This window comes from Chaetodon trifascialis, chromosome 4 (genome assembly GCF_039877785.1).
Source record: "Chaetodon trifascialis isolate fChaTrf1 chromosome 4, fChaTrf1.hap1, whole genome shotgun sequence".
In the NCBI taxonomy this organism is placed as follows: domain Eukaryota; kingdom Metazoa; phylum Chordata; class Actinopteri; order Chaetodontiformes; family Chaetodontidae; genus Chaetodon; species Chaetodon trifascialis.
Window position 1 is genome coordinate 24,763,785 of NC_092059.1, and position 13,633 is coordinate 24,777,417.

General features: G+C 41.4%; 1 protein-coding gene across 2 annotated transcripts in view; it reads left to right on the forward strand.

The window, feature by feature from the left end:
• The first annotated feature begins 3,726 nt into the window (after positions 1-3,726).
• The window catches only part of exoc2 (exocyst complex component 2), a 47,385-nt gene continuing 37,478 nt past the window's right edge, over positions 3,727-13,633 (forward strand). For both annotated transcript variants that reach the window (XM_070961054.1, XM_070961055.1), the window contains exon 1: positions 3,727-3,794. The gene's annotated coding sequence lies outside the window, so the exon portion shown is untranslated. The remainder of the gene's footprint in view (positions 3,795-13,633) is intronic.

Consider the following 13,633-nt stretch of genomic DNA (forward strand, 5'->3'; position numbering starts at 1 on the left):
GCTGATGGTTGGTTCACCACTTTGGTCTATACTATGTATGCATCTCAATATCTATGACTTTGCCGATCCCCTGACTTTTCCTCTTGCACCACAATCAGGTCACAGTTTGAGTTTGTCCATTGCTATTGTTTAGTACCAAATACCTGCAAAGCTGATGACATTCTCATTGGCCTCAGCAGTTGGGAATGTTTTTTTAGAGCAAATTACCAAATGTTAGTACGCTAACTCTCTAAACTAAGACAGCGAACATGGTAAGCATTACCTGCTAATCATCAGTATGTTAGCATTGTTATTGTATGTTAACATGCTGACATTAGCATTTAGCTCTTTCCACCCCTGTGCCTAAGTACAGTCTCACAGAGCTGCTATCGTAGCTGTAGACTCTTGTTTTTATTTAACCATATTTTTTTTTTATGTTACAGCATCTGCATGGCAACATACATCAAGAGGCAAGTTAGAAAATAGGTCACTGTAATTTTGGTGACCTAACCCTCAAGGGTCTTGGGGGAGATCATCTGAGGTGTATGTATGTATGATTATTTTTGGCCACCTTCTTGTAAAATCAGTCCTGTTCTTTCCCCTTTATCTCTTCATCCATTTAATGGTCGTGTTATCCAGCCACTATGTCAAGCAATGTGTCAGCACTCAGACTGAAAGGCTCTCTGTTCCCCTTAACTCTCCCTCCTCCATTGTGTTCATCTGGATGCTTTTCCAAGCTAAGCCTGGCACAGGCCTGGATTTCCGGATCCCAAAATGTGAGCCCAGTGAACTGGACTGCTCCGGGAAAGGGGAGCAGCAGGAGATGGAGCGCCACTCAGAAGCAAAACAAACCCAAATATCAAGGGTTTATTTGAGATCTCCCTGTCTTATATTAACAGCAGTGCTACAGGCTAGCGATTAGCCACACATGGGTCAGAGGTTGCTCACTTAATTTCCCTTGGAATCCATATTTTGTGTATTTTGTGAGATGCAAAACACAGTCTGGATTGGATTCGTGCCAACAAGTTAATGATATATTAGCACCCATTTAACGGTTACAAAGACCGACTAAAGAGCAGCTATGGGGCAGGTGTGCTTTAGTTTCTTCTAATGAGGAAACAGAGATTTTTTTTTTTTACTTTACTTCCAGTTTTCTTGATAAATTGCAGCTTTTTGATGACACAAGGAGCCACAAATGTAGATGTAATGCTATCTGAAGTCCTTCACAAAGAGCTGAGACCTGCCCAGGTTATTGTAATGCTAACATTGAGCATGTGATCTCACTGCAATGATCTTTGACATTGAGGGATTCATACTTGTTTGATGTCATACAGTTGAAATGCCCTGTGCAGGAAGGAAGTGCTCACCCACTGGTCGCCTGTTCCATCTTCAGGAGCTCTATGGGAGGGAGGGAGGATTTCAGTGCAATATTTACAGTGACCTTTTCCTCTCACTGGCCAGGGGCCCATGGGAAAAAACTGGAGAAGACAAACAATGAACAATAGGGTTCAGGGATGAGCAATGGTGCCAGCGCAGCATGTGCCATTACGGGATGTGGATTACAGAGGGTTGGGGGGTCACAGCAAGGATCAAGGAACCAACACTGTCCCTCTGGAGCATACCTGGGACACCTGCTCTGAAAGCCTGTGCTATTTAAAAACACAATATGTATGGCATGTTCCTCTCCCAAAGGAGAATGTTGTCAGCAGCAGGTAGGCCTCTAGCTGCTTAAAGTAAAAGACGTAGATGAGAAGATCGATACCATTCTCATATCTGTCTGTATGAAGTTCAAGCAGCAGCCAGTTAACTTAGCTGAGCATAAAGACTTTAAACAAGTCACAGCAACTCATCTAGCATCACTCCAAGTGCAACTTGTCTTTTTCACACTTTACAATCTCACTAAAATTCAGCAAATATATGAAAAGTGAATGTATTGATTATTGCTTTCCAGATGCTTATATTTGGATTCTGCAACTTTTGGACAGAGCAAATCCTTATGCTCAGCTATCTCATCATCTCCTGACTCCACAGATGTATTTAAAAAGCAGATATGAGAGTGGTAAATTTTAGAATATTTTTCCGTGCATAACATTAATATCTCAACACATGACACATATAACACACCAAAAAAACTTGTTCATTTGTTGATTCACTAGCTGGTATGTGTGATATGCTACTAATGTTCTTGTTCAGTGGCAGAGGCTGGTACCACTGAGACTAAGATCAAAATCTTGCAGGATCATTGCTGCAAGTTGGTGGTTATATAGACAAACAGCCCCTGTGTTGCATCAGCATCTGTGCAAACTCCCAAGTCACAGTTTGATCCCTCAATTATCAGATTACCCTCTCTAATTGGACAATATGGTTTCCCCCGGGATTGGGCCTTGCCTTATCACAGAAATTCTTTCTGCCCTGCACAATTTGGTGAGATAAATGTAATGGTATCAGTGTTCTAGTGTGTGCCTGGGTGGTCTCTGTTGCATTTCTAATGATGCTGCGCCTTTCCCAGAACAAGTGGAAATACCTCAGTGATGCACCGTGAAAAGAGAGATGAGGAAAGAAGCAAAGCTCCCATTGGGCCTCAGAATTCTCACACTAAGGACATCCAACACTTCAGAGGAGCATACAAGCTAATAATGTTGTTTTCTGTATTAGGTTTTGACATTCATTTTAGCAAAAACAAATGATTCATAAATCAAACTGCTCATTAGATGCTGTTATAACACATAAATATATCACATTGCTCCTTGAAAAGGACCTTAAAGACCGAGGTGCAGAACTAACAAACCATCAAAAGGACAGTATGATGTCAAAGGCATTTTTTTTTTTTTTTTTTTTAAATGGAGAAATTCAGTCAGATCATGGATTAGTTTGTTCAGGTAGTTAATAATGCTGTATACAGCAGGATGTCTGCAAGCTTGCAGTGATAGAGGAAGTATTCAGATCTTTACCAATACCACTAGGTAAAACCACACTGTCAAAAATAAAAGTCCAACATTTAAAATTGAGATTACAAATATGAGCAGAAGGATTATCATACAGTGTCCTGTTATAATATATATCATACTGTTGGATTATTATTACTGTTATTGATGCATTAACATATACACAGCTGTTTGAGGTCATGCTTATTTTAACTGCTTTATAAAGTGTTGGACAGTTTAATCTATAACAACACATGATATCTTAAAAGAGGATCATATTTTTTTGTATGTACAATCTTAAACTGCAATAACTCCAACTCATCACATAGATGTAGTGGAGTAAAAAGTACAATATTTACCACAGAAAGGTAGTTCAGTAGAAGTGTAAAGCAATATAAAAATGGAAATATTACTATAATATTACTAAACCTTTAGTTGAGTAAATGTATTTCAATACGTTACACTGCTGCTGGGCTGTACACAGGACACAGTAAAGGGTAGAATATGTCAGAAAAAAGGCAGTTTCTATATGTTACAATTTCTTCTTCTTGGATTTTATTTGAGGCCATAGAAATTCATGAGTCAAAGCCGAATATGCAAAAATTATGAAGTGATACTACTGTAATACTGTCAGTATTTTTCAGGAGTACAATGTGTCGAAATAAGATGACAATGTAGCATATTGGCGAATTACATCGATATCAGAACTTCAACCATGCAATTAATCAGTTACAATTAGCCACAAACCAAATCAGCAACTCTAATCACTTGTGGTTATTTAATTTTCATTTATTTTCATTTAATTTTATTTGATTTTATTCTGAAAGAAACAAAAGCGGAAGTAGTTACAGGATACAGGAAACGGTCGCTGCAGTCCTGCTGCTGTAATCTGTAAGTTACCATTTCTCTAATATATTTATTGTCATATGTTTATAGTCGAGTCAAGGTAGTGGCGTCAGGACAGGCGATAATGTAAGCAGTTTGTAAGATTACGACGAACACAAATGACACCTTCTGCTCACCCTTTCCGGCATAACGAAGGGCTTGCTAGCGAGCGCTAGTTAGCCTATGCTAACGTTAGATGTCAATTTTGTCAACAAAGCTGGCATCCTTCTCTGTTAAATCACTGATGGGTTGTTTGGTGTGCTGTGTGCGACGCAGGAACGATGGTTAGTCATTATAGAAACAGCTGCCATATAGCTAATGCCATCTTGCACTGTCGTTACGGAAACACGACTAGCTGAACGAAATTCAACCTCAAAACATCTGTCACTTTAAAGGTGAAGGTGCGCTGGTTTTTGCAGAAGAACATATTTCAAGACTTGGTGATGGCTGTCAGTGTCTTCGGTACGTTAATGCCACATCAGGCGGTACTCGTCTACATCTGTAGTCTCTGCTGTTAATAGCCTCATAACATTAGCATGCGTATATCCGTCTCCGTCTTTCCTCCTTTTCTCCGTCGTTTGCTTGTCTCTATATAGCGAGTCACAGGTTTCATTCATACTGTCAGTGTAGTATTAATAACAAAGAGTATAAAACTCGTCTGTGATGCTCATAGCACTGAAAAATTACAATCGACTTAGTAGCAATGTGTCTTGTTAAAAGCTATGTCCCGATTACTTACAGACCTTTAACTGTAATTTAAAGGAAGGTACTCCTGCAACTATTCCACATCTAAAGCAAAGCAAAGCCCCCACACTCTTCCTATCCTCTACCAAGCGCTGGATACATCTCTCCCATCAAGCAAAGGAACTACAGAGGTGTGATTGAGACAACTTGAAACAGAGTCTGCACTAGTTACTCATTGCCAGGTGGTATGATATTTCCCCCAGCCTCTATAAACACTGTGCAATCCATTCCAATGAAAATAGAGTAATTAACGCTCCTTTGACAGAAATAATGATGAAGGGCTTTATAAAAACAAAGAAAATGTATTGGACCTTGTTTATACTTGGGAAACATTTCCTGTGCTGTACACAGATGGGAATGAGCAAAAAATAATCCCACCAAATGATCTCATATGACTCAGGAAGGCATCCCTCCACCGACTGGAAAACACTCTGACGAATAAATATTAGACTACTGTAAGTTAGGTTTTCAAAACACGCACTGTTAAACAATATTCACTGCCTGTTGATAACGAAGCATTGGTTGATATTTAAGTTTCAGTCATTTCATTAAGCAAATTGATTACAAGCTATTTGTTCAGTTGCCATCACTTTGTTGCCTTGTTTTGCTGACTCTTCAGGAGCCATCTTGTCTTATCGATATAGATGGACATTAATATCACTATAGTTCTTGCGTTTAAAGCTGCCTTTAAGTCTGATTTCAGCTAATTGCCACATCTGGAAGGTTTCCAGCAGTTTTCTGTTGAGTCGTTGCTTCTCTTCTGTTATTGAAACATGCAATAAGGCTGCAACTAATGATCATTTTCGTTGATTGATCTGTGGATTATTTTCTGGATTGCTTGATAGATCCTTTTGTCAGAAAATTGTGAAAAATGTCCATATATTGAAGATATCCAGTTTTCTGTCATGTATGGCAAATAAGCAACAGATCTTTGAGAAGCTAGAACCAATTCATGTTTGGCATTTCTGCTTGAATCACTTAATTTAACTTTTCCTTCCATTGTGTCGTTAAAACCTGCAGATGAGATTGTAGCATAAACTGAAGCGAGGGCTTGCATTCATGCATACCAGAGGAGGAGGCTCACTTTAAAGAGCATCATCTTTGGGTATTTGGGTGGATGACAGACTGTCTTTCAGAGTGCATTGAAAACCTTGTGAAGCAACTGGAAATTAGGCCTGCTTTAACTTAGCACTTGGGAAAACACTTGCACAGGCTACGTTCTTCAGTGTTCTAGACCATGAGAACATCATTTATGAATGCTGCGTCCTCCTCTCCTCCTCCTCCTCCTCCTCGCTGCCTCGATTCTGTGTATCACAGTTCTCTTGGTTTTATATCCAACTCATTGTTCTGTACACAATCCATGACTGTGTACTTTATGATTTTGTTTCCTGGTTTCCATTAGACCTAAGGACTATTAGTATATTTTTATTTACAAAGCCATACTGGGTAAAGGCCCTTCATATCGTAGTGATCTCCTATCACTCACCAACAGCTGTTATGGCTTTCGCTCCTCTGGATGGCTGCTCTGCCAGGTGCCCAGAGTTTGCTCAGAGCTTGCATCTGCATCCTGGTCATGGAATAACACACTACAGCTGAAGGATCTTGTCTCCCTGGGAGAGTTCAGATAAAAAAAGTATGTAACGGAGTGCCATTTCCTAAAATGGATTTAGTTTTATGTATCTGTTGTCTTTTTTTTTTTTCATCTTTTTTTTGACTGTCCTTATCTGTTCTTAACAAATTTTATTTTAGAATTTTTCTATCTTTGTAATGGTCTGCTATCTTGGCCAGGTCTCCCTCGTAAAAGAGATTTTAATCTCAAAGGACTTCCTGCTTAAATAAGGATGAAATCAGCTTCAAGTCTGGTGTTTGGTCCTAAAAGTTCTTTTTTATAAAACCACATGCAGTTGCAGTATTCAGTTATAACCTGAGCTCCGCTTCTTTTGTATTAGCCCATGTTACTCAGAAATCAAGAAAGCGCTGTTTCAGCTGTGGTTTGTGTCCTTTGTGTCCTCCCTGATATAGACTCTTCTCTGAGCTCAGCCTCATTAAGTCACATCCATACTGTGTACTTTTGACGAATATTGTTCTAACATACTTTCTTTAAATAGGACTTTCAGGGGAAACAGTCACTCTAGCACCTCTCCATGTGTGCTTGTTAAACTGAATGATTATATAAGAGAGCAAATGAGAGTGACTGATTGACAGGTCGATTGCAGGCATGCGCCATGTCACCGGAGTAGGTTGTCATTGAGCTCCTCCATCATTTGTGCCGACGTCCACGCCAGCAAGTCGTCAGCCTTTCAGTGAGAGTCAGCCTGCAGAGCTCTGTGCATCGCTTTCTCTTCCCCAAAGTCAGCACTGCTTGGCTGGGGGATGGCGGGGGCAAGGCTACACTGATCCGTTTCCTGCCCCCCTCTCTGGGCTCTAATTGAAAAATTTGGGTGGCCCTGCTTGTTTGTTTTGGTGGAATGCGGTGGGTTGTGTTTTTTGAGGCTTTTCCTCAGTGCCGCTGCTCCATAGACTTCGGGGTGACTGGAGCGGCGGGGGTCAGGCCGAGCCTTGTTTGTGAAGCGGCACTTCTCTCTCACCCCTGTCTGCTCTCTGCAGGCCGTCCCACCTGGTAGCCTCCTCCCCGCTGACAGGCGTGCTGGACCGCTGCTTTTCACAGTGTGGATTCTGCGACCCAGTCAGACCTGGACAGACAGACAGAGGGGCTTTGGGCTGGGAAAACAGGTCACAGCACAGCTCAGTAGACAAGCTCAGTACTAATGGACTCATCTCAGTGCAGATTACTGCAAGATCAGACTTACTGAAACAAATAGCCGATCGTAGAGTGACACAATTTGACACAAAATGAATCTATAATCAATTCATCCTTTCAGCACCCTTTTCCTCACTTTTCCTCTGTGTCAGTTTCCTCTTCAGTTGTAAGGACTTGCTCCTTTTTCTGTGCTGTGTGATAGTAAACTGAATATAAAAGGTTCTCGACTGTTAGTCAAACCAAACAAACAAAAGCAAAGACATTACGTTACTCCCTGGAACAGGCATTTTCACTGTGAGTGTTCGATGAGTAAAATAATTGTTGGTTGCTGCCCAAGTTGATTATTCAGTGAGTTAATTTCCAGAACAATAAAGAACAACAATTTGGATAGTTGATTATGCCTTGTAGTTATAAGAGATGCCAAACATTTGCTGTTCCAGATTCTCAGATGTGAGGATTTGTTGCTTTCCTTGTAAATTAAATACTGTTAAGTTTTGAAGTGTTTGTCTGACAAAACATCCGGCAAAACGAACATTTTAACACATCACCTTTCTGATATTATTACTTTTTACAATTTTTTTGAGATTTTATGACTCTTATTAATCGAGTCAATTGTCAGAAAATTATTCTGTCATAATTTTCATATTCCATTAATCCTTCAGTGCAGAAAGATCTCTGGTTTCGGCCTCACAGATTTACATTTTTTTTTAGATTTCTATGATCATAAGTTGAACATTTGTGGGTTCTGGACTAGTGTTCTGACAAAACAAGCAGTTTGAAGACTTCAGCTTGTGTTCTTCCATTTGTCAGTATTTTCTGACACTTCATTTAGTGAACAATCAATTCACGATTCATTGAGATGATAATTGATTTGTAGTTACGTCCCTGTAAGCAAATAATTTTGAGAAAAAATAATCAGCAGATTTGTTGATAATTGAAATATTATTAATTAGTCGCAACCCAAAATGAAAGTGTTGATTTGTCTTGTCAGCAGCAGTGTTAGTTTAATTCATGATGGTGCTGTGAGGATGGTTCTCACGCTGCTGGTGTGTTTTTATGTAAAGCAGCTGGGGCAGCAGTGCTTCAGCCTGGTTCATGAAGGTTCAAATCTCTCCGTTTCGCCATGTCACTGGGCAAAGCCGTCTGTCTCCAGTCTCTTAATCCTCTGAAAACATCTTCCTGCATTTGCAAGCCTATACTTCATATTTCTGTTTATTGTTCCAGGGTTTTTATATGGGAAATTGGGGACTTCGCTTCGTTAGGCCTTACTCTGAAAAGCGCTTGAGACTGACAAACAAACAAACAGACAGGCCTAAAGATAACAAAGCCTGTGGGCAGACATCATGATGGTCGGATATTGAGCCAGAGGCACACATCTGATCGCTCTGTCCTCTTTCTCTGTCACGAAACACTCTGAAGGCAGGAGAAGCTGACTCATTGTGGAACAGCTCAGCGACTGGACAGTGGCCGCAGCGTGTTTCCAAACAGAGCCTGCACACTCCACGTTATTTATGATCCGTCTATTTGAAATACGACACAGCTTATAGGCAAAAATTGACCGTAATCTATCAGCTCCGCCGCCTTCTCCTCACCGTAGAGGCATGTGGTGGCCGGGGTGTGAGCGAACACTGTGGAGGATTGTTCAAAGCTGCGCCCAGCCTCTGTGATCAGACCACTCATCTCAGGCTGGGTGATGTTTGGCTCGCTCTGTCCATTCACAGGAGTCGGGGGGATCTTTGATGGAATCTGGTGTTTGTGTAATGTTGGGGAGCACGGAGTGAAATGGTGTTAGTGGGGGGCGGGGGGCGTCTGAGCCGCTGCTCTGATTGAAGATGGAGGGGGTGAGGGTGATGAACTGTCTAAATGGGTCCCTTTGTGCCCCCTAAACCCATTACTCTCTCTTGCGCACACACATCCACACACACACTTGCCAATCACTGCCATATGGGAGTCACCTTTGAGCTGAGAGCAGCATATGATCAGAGGTATGAACGCCTTATTCATGATCCGGTGGGCCGGGTAGATAAGATTCTCATGTCCGTGGTGCCGCAGAGCGTTTCTCATGTGCAGAAGTTATTGTAATAAAAAGCTCGCCAAATGTCAGAGTTTGGACGACTTGTGTGTGATCTAAGTGGAGGTAATTGATTTTGTTGCATTGTTTGGAAGACTTTAAATCCGGACCAGATTTTTGTCTTAGGTATACGTTCCTCCCTTTGTTTGATAGTTCAGATTGGAGAAAAAGAGGCTGTGACATACAGCAAAGCACTGCAGTTATAAGGCCTGAGTCTCAGAGAAGGTTAGGTGATAACTGATGCCAACAAATATCATTGTTTCTAATTAATTATTTGAATTCATCAGTTGATTGTTGTATAAAATGGCAGAAAGTAGTGATAAATAACCATTACAGTTTCTCAGAGCCCAAAGTTTTACTTTGTCTGACCAACAGTTTAAAACCAGAAATATTCAATTTATGATATACAACTGAGAAAAGTAGAAAATCCTCACATTGGAGGAGCTGAACCAGCAAATGTTTGGCATTTTTACCTTATAAATAACTTAGAAATTGTACATTTTCTGTGTATTTGATTATTCACCTAATTATTTCAGTTCTAGATAATTTGATGTTATTGTTGATCGACTTTTAATGGAATCAGATCTTTGAAATTCTGTCGTCCAAATAATGATTCTAAGTAAATGTGTAATTAAAGCTCTTGCAAAATTAGTTAATGTGACTTTTGTTGGAAGTGCATGGCAGCAATGACACACAGTTAGAGGCATTCAGTATGACTTCTTTTATTTCCTAAGTGACTTGTCCTGATTTTTTTTAATATTGTCGTACTAATTTCAACCGTTTAGATTAATCTTTATTTGCAGTTACGTTTTTTTTTATTATTATTACTTAGCTACAGCAACAATTGATCCATAACTTACAAACAATTAAAAATGATATAATCCTGTATGGAAAATGCAGACGTGTGTTTACTGTAGATGCTTCTGGCTACAGGCCGGTTAATCACAGTGTGCTTAAAACAAACACCTGTTGTGCATCATACAGGTCAGCAGTGAAAAGAAACACTTGATTTGATGCATCAGAGCCGCAAATCATCATTATCACAAGCTTGGTGAATTTCACGAGACAATATGAAATTTATTGTGATTTTTGAACTATTTTTTTCCGTCAGTCGTCTTTTCTCGTGTGTGCTGCCATCGAAACCCCAGCAGGAGAAAATCACTCGCATGTCTCAGCTGAGAGCCGAGAGTCTACATGACGCTGTCAAGTCACCAGCAAGTACAGGAGGACCGAGCGCAGTCCGTCTTTCTCATGAAGAAGAAATAGCCGCCTTGCCCTGACCGTTGAGCATTTTTGGGGTGTACTGCAGTGTTTGGAAACTGAATGGTTTCATGTGACAAAAAGATTTGTTTAGAGCTGTAATGAAAAGTCTTTGTGTTTGCATACTCCAGCACCAAGCCAAGGAGGGCTTGTCACTTATTAGCAGCGCTGCAAGAAGATCCCCGAGCCTCAGACTTCCACAGCTACCACACAGATTAGAGCCAACCCTGCAGTTTGTTAGTCAGCCTCCAAGGAAAACAAACCTGCCTTTTTAGCCATATTACCAGACAGAGAGGTCGGGGTTGGGGCTGGGGACTAACTGCATCATGGTTGGAAGAGAATCGAGCGAGAGAAAAGGGGCTAAATCTGGTTCTGTGTTGTCATTGATTAAATTTAGCCTTCACAGGCCGGCATGGCTCGACACATGTTGGACGAGGGTGCTGTGATCTTGTGGGGATCCTCTGATGCCCCCTTGAGGTCAATACTTTTCTCCGTCTCGTGAAAAATGCAGCCGACCTCATAAGTTTCCAGTTGGAGCTCTTCTTTTGTTTTCTTCTTCATGCTACTTTAAGGAAAAAATCATTCATGTAGGGCTCAGCCTGTATATAGTTCTACTTTCTGTTCGTAAGTTTACAGGGTATTTGTGATGCTGTGTGACATGAAACTTGTTCAAGAGTCCCGTTAGTTTCTGTGTGAGTCGGTGTTTGTGTGTGTGTGCACGCTGGTGTTATAGAGAGGGGTCTGGGCAGTGTTCCCGTGTCCATGCACAGCCCCCAGAGTAAAGTAAACACAGCGGCTCTTTTCTCATCCCAGCCGTCAGCAGGCTCTCCCCAGGCCCGCGCCAGAGACCACACACCCAGACCACACACACACACACGCACACACACACACACACACACACACACACACACACACACACACACACACACACACACACACACACACTCATATACACACATATACACACACTGCCCAGACCTCTCCGCAGATCCTTCCACATACACACAGACCACACAACACCAGCTCGGGCCCCTCGCACGCAACCTAGCTGAGCTGTCATTCTGCCCAGCGTGTATGTGTGTGAGTGTGTGTGTATGTGTGGGGGCAGGCTATCTGTGTGTTTGTGCACGTGTATTTCCAAGATGAGGGGGGGTGGGATAGGCTAGAAACACTCCTGGAAGCAGAATCAGAATTGTACAAAATAAAGATCCCAATCCTCTGCCCCTCGCCGCTCCCACTCTAAACATATGGGATTGATGAAGGATATACCGAGCTCTCGTTTTAGGCCTGTTAACCTCTTATCTTCGCCATGTCAGATACATAGCCCCTCCATTTCCTCTGACAAGCACGGGGGCCGCAGCAACAACACGAGGTAAATCCCGTCGGAGTTTTCTTGTTAACTCTGGGATGTCAAGGCGACGGAGGGGGCCCCTGTGACAGAAAGGTTTCCCAGAAAGGTTCCTGCTCTCAGAGGTTTCCAGGTCAATGCGTGCGCCGCCGTCCCGCTGCAACTTTTTGTGCTTCTGTGTTGTTGTTGTGCCAAGTGCCATACGTTCAGCAACATACATTCTCACAGTTTCCAGACTGTTCAAGGACACGAAGAAAAATCTGAGCTCTGAAACCTTACGATATTCACAAAGTGCCATGAGGCAAACCGTCGGCCGCTGGTCCGTGAGCTGGTGGTGCTTCAGTTCTAAGAGGGATATGTGGTTACTAACAAACCGCTGTTTGTCAATTAGTCTATCTTTTAGAAAATGCATTACTGATAATGTGGGTAATTGATTAATCCCGAGACATCCTTGATGTTGTATGACTGTAGCAATTTAAAAATTTGTAATGGCTATTGGATACTTTTTTAACATGTATTATAATGACGAGAACATTTTACTCCACAGTCGCCCTGTAACCACTTTACATACACACAACACCTGTATAATCTGTTGCAATCCAGCACGGCAGCTCTGCTGAAATTCTACCTTAACAAAGGTCATAATATTCACTTGTTGGTGGCATTGTCAAATGTGATAATTCAATCATGTGGCGATTGTTAGTGGTGTTATTGTACTGGAGGACATTACATTGAAAGATATTTCTGATTCTTTGTTCTTTCCATGTACATTCATAAGGTGAGCGAAATATTAAAATATATTGCAGTTAAGTACAACACCATCATTAGTCTGATGAGACGTTTACATATCAGAGGACTACATGGGGTCTCAACCCCAGGGTTAGCAAAAGACGGACTAATCCTTCAAGTAACTGATCAAACCAAAATGTCAAACACTGCTCGTCCCAGCGTCTCTAATGTGAGGATTATCTGCTTTTCTCTGGTTTGTATCATTTTAAACTTGAATATGTTTAGGTTTTACACTGCAGTGCACACCAAACTAGCATTGTGAAGATGTGCCTTTGCTCTCTGGAAAATTGTGTTTTACATTTTGCAATATTTTCTAACATTTTCTAGAGTATATAATTAATTTCTTATAGCTATATAATATATTTAATGACAATTAAAATAATCTAATGTCTAGCTCTGGTTTGTGGCTCTGGACTGGCTGCTGCAGGTCTTAAACCTCTCATTTAGTTTTTACAGGAAAGTCTCTCTAACAAGTAGACTAATCAATGTGCTCGTTCAGTTTGGATTTCCTTTGATACTGACACCCCCATTGGCTCTTGGACGTCTTCTTGCACCTCGGCTGCGCGCCTGCCCATAATTACTGACCATATAACTGTGCAAAGGGTGACCACCGTGAACTTGCTGCAGGTCCGGTCCGTGTGAACTCCTGCATTGTTTGTGGAGAACGTGTTTTGGCTGCGGAGCAAAAGGGCGGAAGCTTCGCTCAAGCTGCTTCATGGAGTCTAGATTGGTCAGCCTTTTTCAGACCTGGCAGTAATTTATTAGCAAACATCTGTGCTGCTGAAATACATCCTTTCATTTTTTTATTTGGAATGATTCCCTCTGTTCCTTTGCTCAGCCCCTACGTGAACTGATTTGCATGGGTGCTCCTT